Source organism: Meleagris gallopavo, chromosome 14 (assembly GCF_000146605.3).
Source record: "Meleagris gallopavo isolate NT-WF06-2002-E0010 breed Aviagen turkey brand Nicholas breeding stock chromosome 14, Turkey_5.1, whole genome shotgun sequence".
NCBI classification, from domain to species: Eukaryota; Metazoa; Chordata; class Aves; order Galliformes; family Phasianidae; genus Meleagris; species Meleagris gallopavo.
Window position 1 is genome coordinate 13602642 of NC_015024.2, and position 25888 is coordinate 13628529.

The 25888-nt window shown below is 41.6% G+C and overlaps 1 long non-coding RNA gene across 3 annotated transcripts in view; it reads right to left on the bottom strand.

The window, feature by feature from the left end:
- Positions 1-786: 786 nt before the first annotated feature.
- LOC104913192 overlaps positions 787-25888 on the bottom strand; it is a 30533-nt gene continuing 5431 nt past the window's right edge. The window contains exons 3-8 of one of the 3 annotated variants that reach the window (XR_004161331.1): positions 22128-24543; positions 21896-21997; positions 20441-20569; positions 17579-19065; positions 6216-6310; positions 787-5701 (exon numbers count right to left, since the gene is read on the bottom strand). This is a non-coding gene — a long non-coding RNA (uncharacterized LOC104913192). The other 2 variants (XR_002119655.2, XR_004161332.1) reach the window with 2 other exon arrangements.

Genomic DNA, 25888 nt, shown 5'->3' on the forward strand with positions numbered 1-25888 from the left:
GGGGGAATAAAGATGTGTCCTACAAACCCTATTCTACATAAGCAGCTGGGCTTTGCTTCCCTGCTAAGCTCCAGACTGTCTCAGCCACACTGCTTTCTGCATCTCATCCTCACTGCTTTATATTTCTGTTGTCACTCTTAGGTCATTCTTCTAAAATTGAACACGTACCATTTATTTTCTGCAGTACGTACAGCATTAGTTAGTAGTTATTACAAGTAGCAGAGAAAAAAATAACACCAAACCTATGTTGAAAGCTTGGGTATGACCTTCTGTTTATTCATTCTCCCTAGGAAATAACTAAAAATAAAACTGCAAGGAATCTGCAGCAAGGCAAATTAAAATGCTTGACATAGATAAATTTAGGTAATTCACTGCCACAAAGTGTTTTGAAGTTTTGTTTTTCAGGGTATTGTTTTTTTTTTGTTTGTGTGTATGTGTGTGTGTGTGTGTGTGTGTGTTGATGTTTAAAACAGCATCAGACACAGATTAGTGATAAAATACATCAAAAATAGCAATGGACACAGGTTAAGAATACAGACCAAAATTTTGTTTTATCACAGCCCTTCAGCTCCTTGCAGTTGTCTGCACATACTCTCTACCACAGTAGTCTACAACCTCAAATATTAAGGTATCAAAACTCATCCTACAATCAGTTCTTCCCTCAGTTTGGTGATCTGCAACATCCATTTGCCCTATTTCATGTGCATGCATCCCTACTGCATGTGATCAGCTCCATCAGGCTGGCAAACCCCTTCCCACAAAGAGACATCTACACTGCATGGGACAAATCCAGACATTTTATTCTGCTTAGTAACATGTATAAGTCAACACTTTGTTGGTATTTCTATTGTCAGGCAGTTGCTTTTGTTCCTACAAACAAGAAGGAAGAAGAGACCGTTTCCCATACTTTGAAAGGCATTAAGAAAGGACAGGCATTAAAAATAACTATGTAACAGTTTCTAGCAGATACATATCTGATAGCGAACAAATCACATCATCAGAACTATTAAAAATCCTGCTATTCCCCACCTTGTAAGCATGTAGATACAGAGCAACAATAAATGTGTGTTGGGCACAGCAACAAGATGTTTCCAACCAGCACAGTTTCCCACAACACACAGGGTTCAGTCCCAACCCTACGTCATTCTTAAGCCTCTGTGACAAATGAGGGCAAATTTCACCTTAGAAGAGCACAAACTCTCTTCAGTCTAATCATAGGTTACACAGAGGTAAACACATACTGTAGATATCCTGCGTTCACTTAATATCAAGGCAAGGACAGTCACTAGTCTCAGCTGTGAAGATTTCGGAGTTGTGTACTCTCAGACAGCCCACAAATACTCTGTCCTTGTTTTTTTTCTGACTGTGTAAAAATCTAGATGGCTTTTCTGCTGCTTTTCCTACCATGCCACAGTACAATGCTTGTGCCACATCCTTAGTGTTTTCAGCACTAACAAAACCACTCAGTTGCTTTTCTGTTCAGCACAAAGTATGAGTTTTCTATCAGACTTCAGTGATTATTACCTTGCTTTTCAGGGACATCATATCAACTGTGCTCCACAGGGAATGAGAGGGCACCTTAGGCACCTATGCACATCAGCTGAAAGAAGTAGACCTTCCACTTTATGCAAAAACGTAACATGTAGTAGCTAATGCACAACACACTATTCTTCTTAGAAATACTTTCCCAAACCTACTTCTTCCAGTGCTAGGAGCACTTGAAATTACAGTGAGAGTTGTACGTTCTATCAGACCTAAACTCCAAATAAGATCAAGTCCTATTCCTGACAGAGCTGGAACGGGAGGCAAGGGTCAGTAAGATTCACTCAGGGATTTCATATAACGTAATAGGCATAAAACAACATAGTTCTGGCTGATAAAAATCTTGCTACAAGGTCATACAGCAAAGTGCAATAGATTCTGATCACTGTAGAGAAGATGGATGTTTCTGCAGGAGCCTGTGAAATTCGGTCATGCACAAAGCGTATCAGATTAGCTGAATTGTTAGAATGAGCATCCACGAAAAAGTGACTCAGATTTTACCTCAAGACTGAAGTTTTGAAGTAAACACAGCTGAAGTTTTTCACTTTTGAGAGAGCAGATAAATGAAAAACAAAATATATTAGCTGAAAACTTTGGGTGCAACATTCCAACAGAAATAATATTCAGGTTTTATAAAACTGTTACAGACATCATAATTCTGAAAATGAAAGGAGGAAAGAAGCCAACTGCCAAAGAACACCACAAAGGATGGATAAAGCCTCCATTACATGAAGTCATAAAACTCAACTTGCGCTTGGTTGTAATTGTCAGCCATACTCCTTTATATTTGTCAAATACAGTCTGGATTTAACTGTGGTTCTCAAGTTTCTGCCAAGCTTTCTACAAAACTTGAACCTCAAATGTAATGAAAGAAGGTTGAAAGAAGAGATCTGGCAACAACCTTTCAGGTTTTATTCAAGTAGTGCTTTAATTATGGAGGAAAGTGGACCTGGACATCTGTCAGCACTTTAATATAGTGTCTTCCACTGAAAACATACCATTTAACTCCTTCAAGTCAAATGGAAAAGTTTATTTTGTAGTATCACTCAAAAGAACTAATATAATTGTTTTTGCTGGGCATTGATATCAAATAACAGATTAATCAGAAATTAAATCTAATGTGAAATAATTTAAGATCAATCATCTTTTCAAATTTTGACTTCAAGCAGAGAAATTGAGATCTTTAACAGCTTTTCTATCTTCCTAAGTGCCTTTCTTCCTTCTGTCTCCACAAACCTTTTTCCTCACATCCCACTCATCCTTTTTAAACACTTTGAAATTAGTATCTTACAGATATCTAGAGGAACAAACGTAGCAGAACATTTTTATTCAAGCTAGAGTCGTTGGCTTAACCCTGGATATATTGCCTTGCACAAGACTAGCACTGATAAGTTATAGAAAGAGGCTCTATAATTTTATAGAGGTTAGGAGAAATCCTTCCAAAGTCATTATTTACTGAACGCTGGAGAAAGTCATGCGTCCACTGAGGAACAAATGAAGATGGAATAGAGCTTGCAGTCAGTACCATTTCTTTTCCCATACTCAAATACAAAAATATTTATCCACCATAATGTGGAAAATGAGAAACTACATTTCACTTATAAAAATCCGTGTGAGTAGAAATTCTTTTCCGTATGGCAGTGGTGACATCTTGATCCACCTCATCAGTGTCTGCTCTTGGTGATTTGACTGAGTCTTGATTGGTTCTGTAAGCAAATTAATCTATTTTATTTTCCTCCTTAAATTACATTTCTTCTTGTAGACATTTCCTTGCGCTTTTGTTGTCCACCCTCTAACGTGCCTTCCTATTCTTCAGTGAACTTGGCATCTCATCTGGCACATCTTCAGCCCTATACATGTCCTTCCCATCTCCTATGTATCTGGTTAGATGTCATGTGTGTGACGAGAGCTGTCCCTTCATTATTTCATTTTTAATTGTTTCTTTTCCATACAATGAATGCCTTGGTCTTCCAATTCATTCCCCTCTCTCCTCAGGGATTTTATGTCGTAATCTGATTTTTGCAGGCGAAAGAAAATTTGTAGGCAAATTCCCAGTGGAACTAATTTTCATCGCCTTTAGCACTTCTGTAATTGATTGCAGCTCTCATTCCATCACTTTAATGAGGGGGTCGGGAGCTCTTTTTCAATGGATGGGCTAGGAGATCCTCAGGTTTCTTGATTATGCACTCTGTTAGGAGGACTGTGCAAATGAGCAACGGAATCCTTCCTGCTCATCTAGTAACAGCCGGGATATTCAGATGAGTTTTGCCTCTTTCAGCACTTGTTTCTATAAGTTTCAGATAAGCCAGCCTGCATGGTTGGCAAGTTCAGAGAGGATACTAAGCATCCCCGAGCTGTGCAATCACACACCCTCACTCTACTGCTGGAAAAGCAGTCATGATCCTCTGGGCATTGCCCCAAATCATATTTTTGGTGCAAAAGCAATGGCCTCATCAAGGAGGCCTTTCCTTTCTTGGCAGAACTGAGCTACTTCACACCCAGCTGTCATCCAGCTGCCCAATCCTTGCTTTCTTCCCACTGCACAGGAGCTGTGATAATGGAAGATAGGGGGAAGAAAGCCTGTTCTCACCACCTGGCAGGCTTAGATGATACCGTTTCCATGGTTTTTTCACACCATAGTTTCTGTATAAGCCACGTTTTTTTCTCATTGACACCTCACAGGGACATCCCAGCCAGTAATTCCGCCTACAACTTTCAGTTACCAAAAGCAGTTACACAAAATCTTTGCCACTTTTGTCTTCATAACACAGACCACTCCTTGACTGACCATCTAATCTGAGGGATGCAATGGCTTCTAACAGTCTCCTAACAGATGTAACACACTTCCAAACCAGTAAGTGATGTAGGAGATACACTCAAAGCATTGCAGTGTTGGCATCACCAGGCTCTGATAAATACTGAACAAACAGCTTCCCCTAGCACCCATCTTCTGCGAAACCTTTCTTCCCTAATTAAGTGCACATACCACCCCTGAGTGGCCTTACAGCACTATGGTCAGGGAGGTAAAACAGAGAAAATAACTTGATGGAAAATGGCTTATTCGAAGCAAAAAAGAAAATAAGTGCCCAATTCTGGATTAAAAACTCTGAGGATCCTGCCCTCTAATGGATGATATGCAGCCCTATGTGATTTATTAGAAACATTTCATAAATTACAGAACATCATGTTACTTTGAGATGCATGCATTTGTTATTCATTGCACGTGTTTCAGTCTATGACAAATGATTTCAGTTTCCAATGCACAAAGTCTGTAAGTACGTAATACAAGTTGTTATAATCAGAAACAAAAAGATAATTTTCTACATGCTTGATCTTTGCTTGGAGAAAGAATATCTCAAAGTCCCTATGTGCAGACCTATCCCCTGCCATCTACTGTAGCCATCAAGCATGCAAACTGACTTTGGCACTACATTGCACTTCTCAGTACTTTATGTTTAATGCGCAATTACATTGCACTTGTTAATATCTTGGACTGCTTGAGAAAACGTTTCATCTGCATTCGATGTAATCACAAGGAGCATTTTACACTGACTGACTGATGAAATAGCAAGACTATTTTGTAATCTTCACAAAGCATCACTAGAATCTGAAAAATCACCAGAAGGATATCTTGCATTCTAAAATTCACTCTGAACCATTAACATGTCTGTACAAATCACTGGCAAAATGCTCATGTAAGAGAAAGAAAAAACAACGCACACAAAAAAACAAGGGTTCCTAATGTTAGCTCTAAATTATTAAGAGCAGCCAGCAGGACAGAGAGGACCGGCGGTGCAGATGTTTCTCAGTGTTAGTGCAGCCAATGGACTGCAGATTTCCCAACTCTCAGTACTTCAGCTGCTTTCAGCAACTTCACATTCACATTCCAGTAATGGGAGACAGTTAATTCGGTCCGTTGCGCTGCTTTGAAAATTTCCACCCTTGACTTGCAAACAAACAAAAACACCAACCTTTAAGCTAATGTCTCTCCCTGTGTGAATATAACAACTTCTCCCGGTGACAGAAATTCTGCTGTGAGTAGTGGCAAGCTCTGCTTTGTTGAAGCCTCCTGCAAACCCACATTGTTTGAAGTCATTACACACAGAGAAGCTGAAGCCTGGTGTTGGTAAGTCATACGTTTTTGCTGAAATCACTACAGCTGAACAGCAGCAATTAAAAAAAAAAAAAGGGAAAAAATGTGGAACTTGATTAAAGATGCACATGTTTTCTTTTCGCATGGACGGATCCTGTTTAAATTTATATCAGCACAAACCAGCAACTGCAACAGTTGTGTGGATCTTCTGGCACGGGTGCTGAGCCTTATGCATAAAGCTCCCCATAGCTAAACAGGCTCATTGCTACAGAGGCACAAAAATAGCATATGTAAGATCTACAACATATTTAACATTATGTCCTGATTCATCTTCTGGGCAGACACATCTCTGCAGAACAATGCAGCCCTGTGATTTAATTCTTTTAAGAATACATGCATGGCACAGTCAGGAGTCCTCCAGCTCCCTGCGCAGTAGTAAAGGGTGCTATTATTTTCTCAAGATGAGTAAAACATGCACACAAACTGCTGTAATTTTACTATTAAATTATTTGCATCTGTCTAATGATTCCACCCAAAAAGTCACTGCTAGAAGTGGCAAAAAAATCTCTGTAGTACTCACAGATTAGGAAGCACCCCAGGCTCATGCTTATTCAGCTGCAGCACTGCCAGAGCTGTTGACTGCTGTGCACCACTCTCTCCTGGGATGAATCCTGCCTAGGAAAGGCAAGCCCTTGTCACCAGCCCTGCTGGCTTTACATCACTATTCAGAAAAGCAGGTTCTCTGGCTAGTGATCCTTATCTACTCAGATTGTTAAGGGTAAAAAGCCATTTCCTTCTGCAACATAGCTAGATACGTCTAGAAGCGTAAACCAACTTCAAGGGACCCAGTAAGAGTTTGTAGGAGGACCCAAAGTCTCCCAGCACCCGTCAGAGTGACAGCAGATTTCCCACTCCCCAGTTGCTGGCTGCTCTGCATCTACTGCTATTGCAATACTCTGCAGAGAAGGTGATCAGATCAGACCCTGGCTTCAGACCTTTCATTGAGGCCAAAATTTATTTGAGATTTAAAACATAGGAACTTTTCTACTTCCTCAACATCAACAACAAAGAGAGACAGATATTTTTAAAGTAAGGCATTTTAAAGTTCACACTTAAATGAAAAAGGATCAGAGCAAATATACCGATGCACTATTGTGTATAAACATTGAACTCCTAGGTCACATCCTGCTAAGCACAACCCCGGGTGGAGTAACATAAACTGTGTTTGCCAAGTTAACATGCCAAATATAAAAGTAGCCATTACAGTTTCACTGCCATTTGTCACCTGGTGTGATGGGTACAACTACTGCACCTGATCTTTCAGATAGGAAGAACCTCAGCCTGTTTAGAAGACCATGATCTTGTTTATTCTAGCTGAAAGAACATTATTCTGAATAGCTGTCCTACCTTGAAGAAGAGCAGCTCCTACTGCATCTATAACCAGAGCCAGAAACACAGAGGGGAAATGATGGATGGGAAAGTAACAATGAGATGCATTTGTCTCATAGTTTAAGCCAGGCCCTACCAAGAAGCCAAGGAAACTACCAAAACCTGTGTCCTGAATTACTTTGTCTTGGATGTACCCAAGACACCTCTCCCAACAGATATATGTCCATAGGAAATAAATAGTGTTCTTCCAGCCTCACTTTAAGTCTCAGAAAGAAGCCACGATCCAGGCAGAGAGGGGAGCAAACCAACAGGAATTTTATAGCAAGAATGACTTCTTAGAAATGCCCAGAAAGAATGAAACCAGAAGCAGTAACGAGAGACAGAGGCTTGGGTCAATGTACCCTTCTTTCGAGTAGTCCATGTCACTTAATATTATTTAGAGTCCCAGGAATGATTGTAACCAGACACAGACGTGATACATCCTCTTTGAAGTCATAGCATATCTCTTGATGTTTCAGAGATAGAGAGGGAGGGACCAAAGATGGAAAAACAGAAACAAAGCTCAACCCCTAGATAATTCGTTTTTCCACAGGTCTGTTATGTACACAAAATAGGAAGCTCTTTGAGAAAATGAATCTTTGACTTTCTGTGTTTAATATAAAAAAATACAAGATGAGTGAGACAGTACGTCTCGCTCTGTCATAACTTAGTTTGATTTAAGTTATACCCATAAAAATAGTCTGACTCTTTATTTCCAAGAGTCATGTTTCAGTCTTGGGTTATTTTCTTTCATGGTCTAACATACCTTTCTGCATCTTGAGAAGTAAATATAGAATTATTATTCTGTTAGGAAATTTCTGTTAAAAAAAAACAACAACAACAAAAACGTTTCTCACAACACCTCAGTAACAAGGCAGGAGCTGAAATGTCAACCATTTACAACAGCTCAAAATAACCTTTGACATCTGGTCAGTAGAGCCCACAACAGTGAAATGGCACCAGGGATATGTTGTTAAATACTCAAGCAGCAAGGAAAGCCTTGAGAAAACCTGCCAGTTCCTTGGATAATAATTGAAGATAGAGCTTCAAGGCAAAGGAACAGCAACGGTAAAAGAAAGAGTCAGAATGACAACTCATAGCATTTCTCAATCCTCAGCTCTTCTCCTCAAAGACCGTGCCTTGACAAGAGGCAGTCATTTCTGTCATAAGCCATGAATGAGACAGTTAATTATCAGCCATTTCGCTACTTCCTCTGCTTGGAACAAAGTGTGCAAAAAAAAAAATTGCTGCACTAGTTCTCTCTCCTCCGAACTGCAACACAGAGCACAAATAGATATTAGAGACTTCAAGCTGGATGAAAGAAAAAACGATTTAGCTGGTAGTAGCAATGAAAAGGACAACAGAGGTAAGAACAATCCCTAATGGAGGCTAGTAGGAACAATCCTCAATGGAGGGGGATAGGGAACGCTCCTCACCTGCTTAAGGGCAAAATAGATATTTAACCCTTGGGAGCAACAAGCCCACATTACCTACACCTTAAATCAGCTTCATCTTCGTTACATCTTCCACGAAGCTGATGGAGGAAGATTCTAATCTAGCATCTGTGCAAAAGCCTAGTTACTAGACTTCTTTTCATGGTCCCCACAATTGATTCCTAGCATAAACTATCTAAGATAATCATCTTAACATCAAGAAAATGGCAGAAACCAGAAGAGAGAAAAATCATAGAATGGCTTGGGTTGGAAATGACCTCAAAGACCATCCAGTTCCAATCCCCCTGGTGCAGGCAGGGTTGCCAAGCACTACATTGGGTACTGATCAGGCTGCCCAGAACCCCATCCAACCTGGCCTTGGAGAGACCTGCAAGGATATCATGCTGCAAGAGCCCTGCGTTAAAGCTCTCTTCTTGCCATCAGATCTGGCTGTGGAGACCAGCTGGTCCCAAATGCTTGAGCTGATCACTTCTGTCAAAGCAGCTCAATACATACAGGGACTAGTGAACAGAAAGCTGGATGGCAATGCAGTAGACCTGAAGCCAAACAGGATGCTGTAATTTTCACCCTGGTACGATTCCGCTGCACAGGAAGAAGGTTGTTCCAGCAAAGTTTCACAAGGAGAATGATCTCAGAGCAGCAAAACTATCAGTTTCTGTCTATATTCAGGAATCCCTTAAAAAAGATCCAAACCCATGTTTTCTTCATTAAAAACACCAATATCAGGTTTAGCAACAGCACAGGAAAAACTCCAGAAGTCAGCCCAGAAAAATGGAAGGAGGGGAGCAGAAATTACATTTGCAGATCAGGAAGCAGATGCTTCTGGCAATGGTTCTGCTCAGCCACCAGAAAGCCTCAAGGAGGATTACGCAAGAAATAAACTCTCTGTTTAAAATATGTAAACTGATAAAACAGTCTTACTTTGATGCTTGCTCTGCAAGAAGCATTTCAGCTGAATCGATAACACAGTGTTGTTCTCTCACTGCAGTGACACTGCAGCGTCTGCAGAAATATTTTCACGTTTCAGCTGTACTGTTTATTCCAGAAAGTGAAAAGTTTGCGGTGATTACATTCTGGAGATGTAATCTGTGCTGGTACATCGCTGCAACAACTCAGACTTTGTCATGGGATGGATGATAGAGGGTTTAGCCTTCTCTAACGAACAGCACGCCAGATTTACGTGCGTATTGTATTTCTCAGTAGGAATGTCTGACTTATTACAGAAACCACAGACAGATCCAGGTGGAGAAGCATTCAGGATATGACAACTATCTATTGCAGATTAGATCAGAAAAAGGGAGGCAGCAGCTGAGCTTAATATATGGAGAAAGTCTGTTTTACTTTATGGTCTTTTCAGAGTATCTAAGAAAACAGCCATTCATTTTAAACAGTCCTAGCACATCACTGGTAGCTTTGCCATGCCAAAGCTGTTATTTTCAATAATATGAAATCAATGAGGAATGCAGATCTGAAGATCAGTATCAAAAAGGGGAAGATAGGCAAACACAGGATGTGCTGAATTTGAGTGCTCTGGGTTTCAAGCAGATCAAGCTTTTGCTGACATTCATCTCCCTTCGGGCACATCTTTCTCCTCCAGTACAATTCCTCTACTGTATCCAAGGTGCAGTAGGTGAGCAGTTATTCCAGTGGCAGGACAAATGAGTCTGCATTGTCTTTATGAAAATATTTCTCACTAAAAACAAATTTTACTTAGGCATCAAGGAAAGGGGACCTGAACACCTGTATTTATCACAGTATATAGCTAGATTTATTGTCAGGGTGACTGTATCCTACCAGGGATGTAACAACCCAACTGCCCCAAAAGCTCAGCTGAGGAGCACAGGCTGCAGCATCCCTTTTGTGCTGGCACAGCCAGACCTCCTTACAGTCCCTGCAGTGATCTCAGCCCGTAGGACTGCTTGTTCAGCTGGATCCCTGTGAAACACTGTCAGATTTTCCATAGCACCATAACAAAGGCTTATTTATTTATCTATTAAAAAGGAGCGTTAAGAGGTGCAAATATTTGAATTGGCTCCTAAAATTCAGTCTCTGGACTGGAATTCAGACTACTGGGCGAGAGGGCTAGCAAACACCCAGCTAACATCTCAGGGTGCTCCAAACCATTTTGTTCTCCATTTTTGATTTTTTTTGCCCCCAGTGGTTTCTGTGCTAAAGGAGCTGACATGATTTATCAAAAAGCAGCAGATGTCAGCTGAGGAGAAACATCCTTTATCAAGCACCGAGGGCAGTAACAGCAGCAGCAGAGTTCTGAGAGCAAGCTGTTATTTCTGTGCTTCAAAACAAAGCTGTGACTGGTGCACAGTGTTCCCGCTTTGACTTTTGTAGAGATTCTCCACATTACTTATGTTAAAATCATTCAAAATAGAGATTGAAGCATGCCAATGTGACATTCTGTAGTGCTCCACTTGGGGAGCAGTGAATGAAAAGTTTCAGCTGTACCACTACAATTGCTTTTCCATTTAAAGTTGCCTATAACTTCTAGCTAGAAAAACAACGAACATGAAGAAACGTTGCCTTCTGTATTAATATGCAGCAGAGCTAAAGCTCACATCTTTTTCTATCCTCCTCCCCCCTCCCCATATCCATTTAAATCAGTGCTCCAGCAACTGAGTGAGCAATACAATGCTGCAAGAATGAGATGGAGAGAAGGAGATGCTGATGACAGTACAGGCAAGCTTAAGAGCCCTTTTGGAGTTTTTCTTTCAGCTGTTTCCAGCGTCACTGATTACCTTCATTTTTAGACATCTTACTTTTAAGTTTGAACTAAGCCTCCAACAGCAAAAAGAAAATGTCACTCTTCAGTTTCTGTTTCTTGTTCATTCATGTTCTTCACTATTCTTCCAACTTTTTCCCTGAGCTCTGTTTTCTCTCTCCTCTCCATAACTTATTTTCCCCTCATTTTTATTTCCATATTTCATGGATTTGTTTCCCCTCTTTTTCAGTATTTTGATTTTGACATTTGACAGGCCAACAATTACATGCTGCTCTCACCCACCAATCCCTTACTGCTGATGCACACCTCAAAAACACACGCTCTCTTACTTTCATTCTGCCGGTAGGAAGGATTGCTGTGAGTGCTGCCTCAATTTATTTACAATTTAACATGACTTTTCTGATCCCAGCCAGGTTGTTTAGGATGGCTTTTCATGGCAAGAGGCAGCACCTCCTTCTCTTAATCTTGTAGGTCCTTTCCAACCTTGTGAGTCTATGAGTCTCTCTGCTCTATTTTGACGACTTCTCTCTTAGCTTCAGCCTATGGGAAGAAGTCAAAGCATCATGAGAAACACTGAGACAAGAGGCACAACTCCACAGCATGACACTGCACAGTGAGTGTGGAGTCATAGGCTCCTTCCAAAGAGGTTTGCCAAATCATTTTGCACAGGAATAGGGTAAGTCAACACAAATGACCTCAGCAAGCCATCAGAAAGTACATGGTCAAACTGGAACAGGGTCATTGAATTCCAAGAGGGACTTTTTTTCCCTTCACAGTGATGAAAAGGTCAGCTCCCTTGGGGTGGGATGTAACTCAAGTACTGCCAAGACATCCATGGGAATTGCATCAGTTGAGCTAGTGTACTGCACTTGTAACAGACAATGACAAAAGCACTTGGGAACAGATTCTGAATCAATTCTACTTTGCCCTTCTGGGCTTAAATCACGCAATTTCTGCTCCATATTTTATGCGTATTTTTCCAGCAGTTTGTCAGTCCATTTGTTGATGCTGTTAAACGATATTACTTTGGAGGTCAGCTAGACAGTCTGTTTTCTGGCATGACTTGCATTTCAGTGTGCCTCTCTGCTTCAGTTAGAAATAAAAGCCCACTACACTGCTGTACTCAGAACAGCAAAAAGTGTCTATCTCAGCTATGAAAGGTTTGCAGCCAGCAGCACAACACTGGGAACTCAAGGTGGTCAACTCCCACATATGCATAATGTTCTCTCTTCTCTTTTGATGTGCTGCTTTCCTACAGGATCTGCCAACTCCTCTTCTCCCCCACGTGTCAGCAACTTCCCCCAGGTAGCTTCCCAGCAGCAAGTCACTGCAGTAAAGTAAATACATTGGGTCCCACGTCAACTCATTCATTACAGCTCCTTACTACTACAACAGTGATTCTGCAAGAAGCAGCTCATAATGCATTGCCTCTGAGGAAGTGGGTTCTGCTCTGTCCCTGTGTCATGTTGAGGCATGGGTACTAGAAAACTAGGGCAGCTTACATTGGACCATTGTGTATATTAAAAATAGCTCCCACTATAGTACTGACAATAGCATTACTTGCCCTTGAATGCACAATTTGCATGTAGTGGTATTGCAGGAGAGGAAGGCAGCGCACTTTACTGTTCGACTTGTTTCCATGCAGCTGACTCAGGCAGGTAAGTGGCATCCTGCCTTGTACAACTGTCTCCTGACATTTGCAGCAGTTTCTTCTGCTATTGGTACATTATTGCAAGGAGCAGAAGAAATACATTACCCTGTGCTGAAAGAGTTCTTCAGCAACTTGTTCTTGTTTTGATTGGCACCGAACTTGAGAGGACTGGGAATTTGGAAGCTCAAGAGAATTTGCTTCTTAAACATTACTGACAGAGTCAGTACAGCCTTCCAAGTCCTATAACAAGCCCTCCTTCCCACGTCATGTTTTCGCAAACATTTAGCCATCTGAAGACCCTACTTGGACCTCTGCAAATGTTTATCACGCTGCTACGTCACTGCTCTGTGCTGCTGCCCAAGTGCTTGCCTAGCGTCTGGTTTCTGGGAGAGTGTGGCTGTTTATAAAGGCTTTAAGTGATGCATGTAGTGATGAGACACGTCACATCCAGCACACCATGTCCAAAGCATTACTATTAAAAATAGCCTGGACTGCACCACAGCATTTGTTCTGATCTAGAGAATTTGTGTGCTCTCTGGTGCCACTAATAAATAATTGACTGTTTAATATAATGTGTCAGAATAATTTAACGTTTAATCTTCCTGAAGTTTGATGGAGTTTTTAACTCCTTGCTGCTTTGGGTGAGTTCTCCATTATAACATGTTATCCCTGCACAGAGGGGAGGGGAATGGTAAGAGGAAAAGCACAGTGACTTCTGGTCATCTTTCTGGGTCTGCACATCCAGCAAACTCATTCCCATGATGATTAAAAGCCACACAGCAACTTCAGTGCTGCCCTAGACCAGCACCTCCATGCCTTCCATTGCCCTCAAGGATCCTCAAAGACCCAGCTAGGAACAGCCCACCGACTCTTGCCTCTCTTACCATAAGGTTTTTCCCTTTGGTTTGCTGCATTTCCAGGAATTTCACATTGGCAGACTTCCCTTCCTCAAGTTGCAGTAAAACAGCCAGTACTCCTTCTTTATAAAAATGTTCAGCTAGTTTTTCATAGCTCTCCTGAATACTTTCCACTGGGCAATCAAAAAAAATTAAAAATATAAAATAATAAAAGTCTTCAACACAGATCATCCCATGCTGAAAGTTTCCTCATTCCTTTTTCTTCATGTTATTACCCTCTAAAAGACTCCTTTTCTACCTTCTTCTCTGAAAGGCTTTCTGTTATTTTGACCTCCTTTAATCTCTCTGCACTCCAGTGCTTTTAGGAAACATTGTGCTCTTGTCATTTCTAGAGCTTTACAGCTCAAACTAACTCACCACATCAAGCCAACTCAAAGCCTACAGCCACGTTACATCACTGCTACTAGGTTACACCAGGTTACATGATAGGAGCTGGTCCCAAACGCCATATCTTATTCATGAGCTGTATCAACTTTTGGGCTTATGTAAGATCATCTAGTCTCACAGCTGGTTAAGTAAAGCTCTAGAAAAGATTTCTGAAGAACCCCTATATTACTTTCTCCATGTCTTTTATCTCTAAGAAACCATGACTACCCATTACATCTTAACGACAAGCTTGAGCTTTTACATTTCATCCATGCTCCAATAACTTCTATTTCTATCTATTTTCCCATTTTCAGCTGTCCTTCCAAAGAAATGAACAGAAAAATAAAAGCTCACAACCCAAAGAAGTAGATTTGGTAAGTGCAGTGACACAGTGCTCTGGGATACTATCACTATTAGACACACAGTACCAAGATACTGGCCCTGATTAGAAACTGACTTCTTGCAGCCCCAATATGGATATGATCTCTATTTTCTCCTTTCAGAGGTCCTTCATAATAGGCTCCTGCAGGTATCACACCAAAGATTCATGGGATTCATTCACACAACTGAGCTGCTGGTAGAAGAAGCCCCAAGAGATCAGGGATCCCATTTGAAACTAAAGACAGTAGGGTTTTTACTGCAATATTGCAGTATTTCATATTGCGAGAAAAGAACAATAAACACACTCTTTCCTTGTCTTCAAGAAACACCGTGCCACATTCGTGTGGTATTTATTTTTTTCCCAGACCATATGGAATTCCTTTCCTTATTTATGTATTTTAGATGAATCTGTTGGCAATAGCTACTCAATAGCTACAGTTCTAAGACAGCAGCCACATAATTTCATTTCCAGATTTGTAGGAAACCAGCACAGATGTAGAAAGAGCACAATCCAATATTTATGAAGTGCTGCTGTTCCATAAAGAGTGAGAACCTGGTTATCATCATAACTGTTCATTAAATCCAAAACACAGTTACAGGGAAATGGCAATTAATCCAGAACAGTGAAGTTTTAAGTCTAACACTTGTAGGGCCAGGCCTACCTCCCCACACCATGTTCTTAAACACACTGAAGTCACCAGAAGCGCTGGGTGATGCAGGATTACACCTTAACAGAATGGTTAGCATAGGTCCTAGAAAGCTGTATCCCTAGCACAGGTCCTAGAAAGCTGTATCCCCAGAAACCTGGAGATACAGGTCTTCAGCAACATGAAGTTCATTGACGCTGGGACCTGTCACATTGCCACAAGAAGACTTCTTGTATCCCTCAAAGAGGATCAGACCGTTGGTCTAAAGCAAGTATAACCAGAGAGATGCTATCAAGACTATAATTCTTCAAAGAGAAATGAACATTTATCCTCTCAGTAATTTTGTATGAAAATGTACAGCAGACCTGAATTCACCTGAGCAATGTTTTGAGGACTGGTTATTTTGGACACCGTCACCTCTACTGTTGGTATCCCACATTCAAATGAAATTGGACAGCTGGCTGATTTGATAGAGCAGCCGCCCTATACTTTTGGTTTAATCCCTTTTTTAAAAGGGAGTTTTTCCTCTCTGACCCCCTCCGCCCCTCCCCTCCCACCCCCCCACAGTCTATACATTAAAACAAAGATCCTCAGAAAATGCAAACCTTTGGTTCATGTCAGTGCTGATTTGGCACAGGAAACAAGGTGATCTGTAAAATATATCCTCACGAACAACTTCAGGCTCCCTGGTGTTCAAACCCACATGGCAGGAGATGACTGCAAAGTGTCAGCCCTCCTTCTGGCTCAGGGCCCTGAGGTAGGGGAAGTGAATTTGGTATGATATGCTCTAATTAACATTAAGTTCCATGCATCTGACTATAGCCAACTACTTGCATAACAGGTCATAAGGCATCCTGTACATTTCAGAGCAAGGAAAGGAAACCAACAGTGACTGGGATTGAAACACTATCCTCTCTGACCCAAAGTTAATTCTAACATGTAGAATATTTCCTACAGTTTAGCACTCTTGCAACCATCTGTTGATTCAATATCCTATCTCCTGCATGCTAAACGTTTTGTTTCTGAACTGAATGAGGAACTCAATGCAAATAAAACCCAGTATTTGCTCCTCCACCCACTTTCTCTGAAGCTATGCCAGTGGGACCAGTTTGATGTGTCCTCCAGGAAGTCCCATCATCTCCTCCTGTCTAAATGGCCAACACATTCATCCTGGTAGGCAAACACTGATGTGGATAGGAGGGAAAAGAAACACATCCAGAGGGGTTCATTAGCAGAGCTCCACACACAGCTCTCTAAGAGGAGCCTGCTAATTCCAGACAGAGCTGGTGTTTTGGGGATTCTGATGCAGTTCTTGCAGAAATGGGAGAAGATGTGGAAGCAGGACAACACTTTGAGATATGGTGCACCAGAGCCCAGCCCTATTTGAAAAATACACACTCGTGTCCAGCTAGTATGGATCTGCAGTTGCTGCCATTGTGCATGCAGTCAGAGCGGCAAGAGCCCTGTTTACAGACATTAATGTTTCAAACACATTGACTCGCAGCCAAGTCTCTCAATACAGGAGTTAGATGGAGATTTTCAGAAATGCCCAGCTGCCACAAGCAATAATCCAGTGGCTACTTTGTGCCTGTGAAAATCTCATCTCCCTCCTTAGCGTCTGCAAAGCACCATTTTGCACTGGATTCCTAAACAGAAGCAATTACTCTTGCCTTGGCAGTAACACAGCTCTTACAGAAAACTAGGGCTGCTTTGTCTCCTCACTCCCGTTTCCTCCCATGGAGCTATTTCTTTAATACAAGTCTCTGTACAATGCTTCCAGAACTTGTGCTGCTATAAAAATCTTACTTCAAACCATCTGACTCTTATTTCCCTCTCACTATATCTGAAAAAATTACTTTATGATATCTGGGGCTTATAATAGATGGGATGCATGCCAGAGGGAACAATAGGAGGAAATGAAAGATGAAATTATTAGCCATGAGTTAAACAGGAGATGAAATTACTCTGAAGTGCTTTATATATGAGAAGTCCTTTGTTTTTTGGAAAAAGCAAGAAGATTCTCAAGACCAGTTCTGGGTGGGGAAAACCTCCAGTAGATAAAGAGACAATTGCTATCCTCTTGCAATCATTGCTGTTCCACCCCAACATACTTTAAGGATAATTTCTGCCCTTGCACACCCGCTGCGTTGCTTCTTCCCCCGCATCCCCCCGTTAGCTACGATTCAACAGTCTATAACAAAAATGATAGCAACAGAATGGGCAAAGTCATACTCTATAACACAAAAGAAGGCAAAGTTGTTGGAATGCAAACTCACAACAGCAGCCACAAACTCCCCTGATTTAATCCTGACCCAGCCTTCACACAACTCAACCTGGTCTAGCGCAGCCAGCAGGCTTCACTCACCACTGTGCTGAGATGGTGCTCTCGGTACTGGACACTCCTCCTCCTCCTCCACAGGTCAGCTTCCTCCCACTGGGGGCATGCATATAATTTAGGTGTATTTGTTTCTCCCATTTAAAACCCTCTTAGCAGGCTGGAGAGCACCTGTGGGCATTGGGCACTCATGAGAACCTCCTATAGCCGAGGATGTTTTATCAGCACTGTGCCCAGCTGGTGGGATTGGAAGAGAAGTCAGTGCAGAAAGCTTATCTTCAGCTAGGGAACCCAGCTCTGACTCAGGCTGCATATATGCACGTTTTCATAACAAACTTAGGCACAAACCACAGAGTTCTGGCTTGTAAGTTTGCATGTACAAGGGGAAGGGAAACTACCCTAAAATCTTTCATGAGTGTTAATGTGAGCACCCACCCCAGCTCAGCTTCACTTGCTGGAGCTGCTTTAGAAGGTGCTTGCACCATGCTTATAGCAGCAAAACGCTTTCTGACCAAATATCTCACTTGTGTCATGCCACTGGCCCAGGTTAAACCAGGCAGGGAGGAGAGAAAACAAAAGGCAAAAGTAGAGGAGCTGGGTGTTCTTCAGCGAGGCTGGAGCTCATTAGAACAATGAATACAAAATCTGTATTTCCCTTAGCTGAAGTTTCAGGTCAGGGCAAAGTATTTCTAAATGAGCCAGCAGACGAGCTATTTTACTTCCTATGCCATTTTTCATGCTGTGCTATTGATTTTTATTTGGACTTTGCAGATATTTTTGTACACTGGATTTTTAAGACTATTTTTCCCCTTGCTCATTAACAATGCTACTCAAAGTTGAGCTACAGCAGCAGTTCCATTAGAGTTTCCCTGGAAGAAGCAGTGGTCAGGGCGACCTTCATTTGACACAGCAAGTAACTTTCATTTCCCTTACAACCTGCTATAAAAAAAATATATAGCTGTTACTATCAATGTTCTCAGCGTGATGAAGGCTGTTAAAAAAGTTAAAGTTATTGTTCATCTGCTGAAAGGCAGAATTCCAAGAAAATGTTTATTGGTCACTATTCAAAAGTGAAAAACTTTCCCAAATATAAATTTCTATCCATGTTGAGAGGTGGGAGTTGAGGATAACAAGGCATGCTCCATGACGTTTGTGTTTACAGCTGTTGTATCATGTATGGCCTTGCCATGCTGGGCACTTAGCACCAGCCCTGCCCCTTCCATGAGCTTATGAATCACAGTTGCTTTTCTTCAACCACTCTTCTTGCACTGAAGAACCTATCTTGCATCTGCTCTATGTCCTGTAGTGATAGATCTATTAAATCTTCAGTGCCTTCCCATTGTCTTCTGGGAGCAAGCAGAACCTCTGGGTGTTGTCTGGCCTTTGGCAGCTTTGTAAAGCCTTGCTCTGAGCCCAGCTCCTCTTCACAGCCTGAGAATGAACCCGTTTTTACAAAATTTCCGTGTAATATATCCTCAATGGGCTTTTGACATAATGTTATGCAAATCTTTGCTCCCCTAGAGAAGAATTGAAGAAAATAAGCTGAGAACTATTCCAGACAGGAATGTTACGTGTGAAAAATACATTAGAGTAGTTTAAGTGAGGATATTAAGGATGAATCTGAAACACAGCATTATTTCGCATTAAGTAAATAGACCATCTCTGGTGCATGCTTAATTTACCTGTTGAAGCTGGAAAGCGTATATTCTTGTATTTCTTAGCATTGCTCTTTGCTGCGTAGCATACAATTTTTGGCTCAATCAGTGTCTGTGAGGAATATACCATGAATGGTCACTGAGTACAGGAGAAAAACTGGGTAAAGGCTCAATGACTGGGCTGATACTCAACACAGTAACTACCACAGACACTGTCACTTCCAATCTGCTTGGAAATACATTCTCAAAATGGAGTAAATCTCTATTCCAGCAGTGTTTATTTCTGCAGGTTTTGCTTGTCCTTCCTCTTAATAAAACTACAAATGGTGTCTGATCCCCCTGGGTACGCTTTTGCTATCTGTGGTCTTCTCTGTATTTCTGCTGGTATAAATCACGCTGTGCTACTGAATGCCACTGCAGAAGGGGTATGGGCATGGTCACTGTATCCAGCATCATCACCTCTTGGTTTTCATGGGAGAAGCCATGAATGCTATCTTGCAGGAGCTGGAGGACTCAACTATATACAATACCTGTGCACAATAAAACCTGAAAATCCATCCTACACATCCAACACATTTCTTCAGTTCAGCCTTAGCCATCTCCTAGATTTATAAGCCACTGTTGAGCAGCTTTGTTCATAGAAAAGCATCCTGGCTAACACCACGTTCGCATGCAGCATGATGCTTTTGATTTAATCTTGATAATTGTTTTTGTCCAGGAATTCAAAGCTCACTTGTCAGGGCCATTGATTTATAGCACAGGGCATGAAATAGCCAGATTCTATTAAGAAGATTTGCAGTTACGAGACTGACGCATTATTTATTGGGGTTTCAGTAGTAAAGGGCAACTTTTCATCCAGCACCTGGGAGTGAGCAAGCATTCCATATTATCCATATTCACTGCGATGTTTCCTTCTTTTATTTATATGTCTGTTCTCATCAGATTTAAATATGCAATAATTACAGGTAGCTAATGATATAAATTTAAAGAAGACTTGAACATTCTCAACTGTAAGTGGAAAGAAGACAAGAGGGGCAAGCACTTCTAGCACTGAGCATATCTAACACCTGAATCTCTAGACAAAAAGGATACAGGACTTACCAGCTCTCAATTTAATCAGCCAAATGCCCAGAAATAGATATATTGAGCACTAACATACATTTATTTTTATGGGTCCTAAGAATATACACATATCTGAACACAGATTGCCTCTCATGCACCATACACTACTGCTTACCTGCCCCACTCGTGGTTCCCATGCATGGGCACCATGCTCAGATGTGTGCTTCACTTCCCTCTTGTCTCCTTTAAAATCCAACCTGTGGCATATCTGCTTTTTCTCTCTGCTTCCACCAGGGCGTAAATGCTGCAGGAGAAACGGCTTATTAATTATTTGTCAATTGGAGTTATAAAGAGGGAAAGGCCCATGTGCACAAGGGAGAGGCAGCAGAGGACCTGGTTGGTTTGAGGGGTCAAGAAACTCTCCAGAGCTCAGACAGCTCCAAACAGATGTTATGCAGACAAGATTTACATCTTCTGGGCTGTGACACCACTCTTCTCTGCTAACCATCAAGCTGGAGACACTGTCCTTCATTTACTGCCTCCACCAAAATGCGGAATTTCTGGATTCGGAAGGATTTGGTTGTTTAAATGCATTCACAGACTAACTTTCATCAACTTGATCCGGATATGGTCCATTCCCAGGTTAAGGTTTTGATGACAAAACATAAGCTATAAATCCATGCTCTTTGTTCAGCAGCCCATCACTTACACCACAGAACAGCAACTGCTCTGGTTCCGTGGCTCTGGACAGTCACATACTCGAGCCATTAATTTCCCTCCCTAATACAAAGGCTTTTGTATCCCATGTTGCAGGAAAGCTCAGGTCTGAGATAAAGACTGTCTTTTCCTCTGCACCTTACTCTGAGGTCCCATCATTTTTCACAATCTAAACAGGACTAGCCTCTTCCAGAGTGCACTCAGGATCCCAACGAGCAGCACATAGGAAATGAGGGGAAGGATGCTGGCAATTCCATGGCATCTTTTATAATAGATGGGGTCTTAACCCCAGTGTCCTGGATAAACTCCAGTTCTGGTAATTGCATTCTGCATAGTTAAAATCCCCCTGCAGTTTCAAATGAATCCATTATTCTTCACTTCCTTTCCTAAATTGCTGTGCAGCCTTGCTTTGTGCCGCTGAAGAGTTGCTTTGTTTCACCTGAGGGATGATGGCATTTCATGGCTGCATGAAACAGGCCCGAGTGCACAGTTTGTACAACAGACAGGGAAGCACTTTGGGATTATTCATAATTAAGTATCCGCTCCCTGCAAATGAATGGGTTTGGGTGAAGCAGCACAAACACAAAGCACTGCTTCTCTCTGCACTTGGAAGTTGGTAATATAAAACGTATAGGGCAGCAAGAGACAGAAGTTCCTAAAATTCCCCTCAGCCAGCAAAGCATGCGAGCTTCAAGTGACTGTCTCAGTCTGTATTTTCCCATATTGTTATTGATTAATTGCCCTACTTCAATTTCCTTGTTCTAAATGGAAACATTACAATCATAACTCCAATCTCTGGCTGCGGTACAGACTGATTTTAAATCTTTAAATCGTGTCAGTGGGAGGAGGTGATGGGGGGTGGAAGGAAAGCTTTTTATTCTTATTATTAATCTTCATGTGTTCCAGGACTTACTAATTCCCCCCAGATGTAGAGAAACCACGAGGTATTTCTGCTCCAGCCGAACCCAGGAGATCCCTCAGCATCGTAAGCTTGCTCTCATCCCAGCAGTGTGTCCTGGTAAGAAACAAGAGGATATTCCACAAACATCAGAATGTGCCAGGCTTTCTGGAGCAGAGCCAGTGGCCTTTCTCAGCTCCAGCTGGTTGAGTTATAACTTTGTTCCCCATTAGGATTTGGGCTCAACCTTATTGTACTCAGTGTCTGCGGCTTTGCAAGAATGCAACAGTCATCTTCTGAGCTTCAGGCCTGTTCTGGAAGGAGCTGATTCCACCTCATAGCTCTGTGTCCCATGCAAGAGATGCTTTCTAGGAGAAAAGCAAGGGAGAAGAATTGCCAGGACTCCCATCCTTAGAAAAAGCATCATTTAGATAGTATTATTCCCCAACCCAAAAGTGTTACCCAAAAAGCAAAAGGTCAATAGAGCAGTGTAGGTAGATGGCTTCTGCTCCTTCTCTTCAGGGTAGGTACCAGTTGCCTTTTTGGCATTATTTTGATGTAGGCTAGGAATGAAATCAATAGAAAGAGTATAGAAAATTAAGTATGATGTGGCATCTTGAATGAAAAAGTTTAAGCCGAGACAAAAAATGCCAGTTTAGGAGCCACATATGCATCTCATTTAGAAAAAAATCTGTACTCTTATTAAAGTAGCCGCAATGAGAATATTAGCTACAAATTAGGTATGTACTGGGGAGCAAGCTCTCCGTAATGCATGGAGGAGGAGCAGCATGTTTTACACTCGGAGGCAGATCAAATGAAAGCTGAAAGATTGGAGTGCTAGGCAAGGTCAGCTCAGGACCCAACTGAACTTCAGTGGTATTTTATACATAAACAATATTTTATCCACAAACCACAGCATTTTAAGAACAATCCTCTAGCAAAGAAAATGTCAAAGTGTAAATAAGGTCTTTCCCTGAAGATCTGGAGGGACAAGGGACCCAGAACAATCACCAAACTGCAGCTGACAGTGTGCCTCCTGATGCCACGATGTGCACACACAGCACTGCTCCCATGTGGCTGAAGGGGAACCCCAAAGCCCAGCTGTGGGTCTGACTGCTCTCCCTGCCCCATCCATTCCTTTCCCTGCAGAATGTGGGGCTGTTCCAAGGATCCCTTCTCTCCCCTCCATCCCCAACTCTTTGTTGTAGGATGGGTGCTCTGGAAGAGGAAACAAGCAATGGATTTGCTACCCACAAGCTCCTTTGCCATGTCACTCAAGCTTGCTCCACTTCCTCCTCTAGGAAGGAGGTAATATTCCATCCTTATTTTATTAGCATATTATCGGCTAATACAATAGATTAACATTAGCTTAAGAAAGATAACAGAATCCTTTCACATGGCTATGAGAACTGGCTGGAGGGAGTGCAGGACTTCTCCCCCAAGCCCAACTACTGGTCTGATTGTAAAAGTCGGTATTTTCACCAGTAGGACTCCAAGAACTTTGAAAGCTTTCCAAATTTTTTTTAATTTTTTTTTTTTAAACAAAACCAGGAAATGAGTAGTACAACTCATTTCCATGTTCTTCTCTGCCCTTTTTGCCTTCTCTTTTAGAATGAAAAGTTTTTTAAAAAATAAAGGAAAGCAGGAAGCATAAATGAGAAGCTATTCTGGAGCGCATTATTCCGATTAAAAGTCCTGTTGGAGCTTCAGATAAAGGATGTCCTTTTACCAATGGTGTGGTGGACAGAGGAGTGTGGAAGACAAACCACAGGAATAACACCTGTGCCTCCAGCCTCAGCCTCACAGGGTTAATTCCATGGGTTGGTTAACCATCACCAGTGCAATATTTACACAACCACCTCTGTGGGAATCACACAGTACCCTTTTACCTAGTATTTATTCTACACAGAAGTATGTAAACCCTGTGATCCATTTTAAGCTGCAATCTCTTTCTGATAAGTTAAACAGATGGAACTTCATGAATCTCAAACCATAAGGTACATTTTCCTGTGCTCATGTCATTACTATGGCTCTTTCTGGCATCCTTTCCAGTTTTACAGCTTCCTCTCCAAGACGTGGAAAGCAGAACTGTGTTCACTCCTCCAGCCTTGCTGTAGAGGTGACACCACTCTGTTCTCTTGCATCCCTGCTCTCAGCAGAGCATTGCAGCACCCAACTCCTGGTTTCATTTGGTTTCCTTTCAAGAGAGGAGACTGTTTCCATTCAGAATATCAATAAAACAAATAAATAAAAATCATCAGATGCTTTTAAGACCTGCACCTTTTATTGAGTGTCGGGAGAGTAGTAATCCCTGACACAACAAGTGAAGCTGTTTTGAATCCAGACCGATTACAATGATCTTATTTAGCAAGTCTGTTTAAGAAAACATCTAGCATGTAACGTTCTCCCTTGTTTTCTCTAGAGAAAATGCTATCTGGGCATATGTCTCAGGAAACAGCAAAGTAGTATCTCATACTACATGAGAATTCCTGTGCATTTAAAATTATCCCTGGTGATACGTATGGATTCTTCCTCCTTCAATAAAGAAACTTGCCTTGCAGTCACAGCAGCTGCCCACGCCACACCACGCTGCTGAAAAGAGGTCACCTTTGCCTTCAGAAAAAGCTTTTTCAGGAATTTCCATTCTACCATCACCTGATTCCCTGGGAGGGAAAAAAACCCACATTAAGAGACAAATTTACAACTCCCAGTGATTCCGTTTCAAACCGTTAGTTCCTCAACACTGCGGCCATAAAAGAGCTGTAAAAACAATTGCTTGTGAGAAGCCCTCGTGCTGTCCCATGAGTACTCAGCTACTTATTTATGATTGAGACCGCAGAAGAGGAGCAGAGAAAAATGCCCTTATGCAGGTTCCTTGGAGCAATCCTTTCTCTACAAGAAATGAGCATTAATTTACTATGTAAATATAATTTAGGGTCATTCTTTAAAGCAGAGACCGTTACACAAGCTCTCATATGGGTTAAGCAAAAAAAAACAACTATGTGTTCTCAGAATCTGATGCAATCCATACTTTAATGCCCAAGACAGGCCCAGGGATCTCAGCAAATGCAATTTAAGAGGTAATTGAAACATCAATATATATATCTGTATTATTTTACTTGCAGTCAAATCATTATTACAGCATATGTCATCTGAGCTGGCCAAGAGATCTAACGTGACAGCATTCCATAATCCACATTGATAAAGTGGGTTCAGGCTGCATGCGTACTGCTCCCACTATGGCCAGAATGGCTCTGAAGTGGCCACATCAATGGTGACTGAAATTACTACTGAAAACGGATCCACCAAAACACACATAGGAACCTCAGGTAAAGCTGGAGAAACAGAATAAGACACGATTAGTAATCTTGATGTTGCTTTTGCTGCTCCAAGGGGCAGCTCCAGGATTTGCTGAATCCAGTTTGTGCTTTGGTCAGCCATCATCCTCAGATGAAACAACCCCAGTGAGTGACTGAGCACCCTTCACGCAGCCCCCACTGCCATCTGAACATTGCACGTGGAGACATCAGGCACCCTTCTGTGAGAGAGGACGGACACCAGCACTGCTTTGGAGTTGCCTGGGCTTTCATTGTAGCATGATCCAAATGCCCAGCAATTGGCCATGGGACACACAAAATCTTGAACTGGGTCTTCTCAGCATCACTGCAGTACAAATACTAAGCAGGAGTAAATAAACCCCTTTTCTATTGTGAGCACAGTGTGTTTTGAAGCATAGTTTTTGATGAAGATTCTATAACAGAAATAATACAAGGTTAATTTATAAACATTCATCAATTAGTCTTCCTATTCTCAAGAAATAGCCTATTTATTGAGAAAATAGTCTCATTAGACACTGCACAAACCAATTATCTCAGGCTCATCATCTTTCAACTTTCATAGGTTCTTAATAACTGTGGAAATTTTTAAGTAGCAATTACTATATGATCCAAATATCACGACTGTTGCACCAATAAAATCCACAGTATATTTGTATCATTCCTCTTAGAC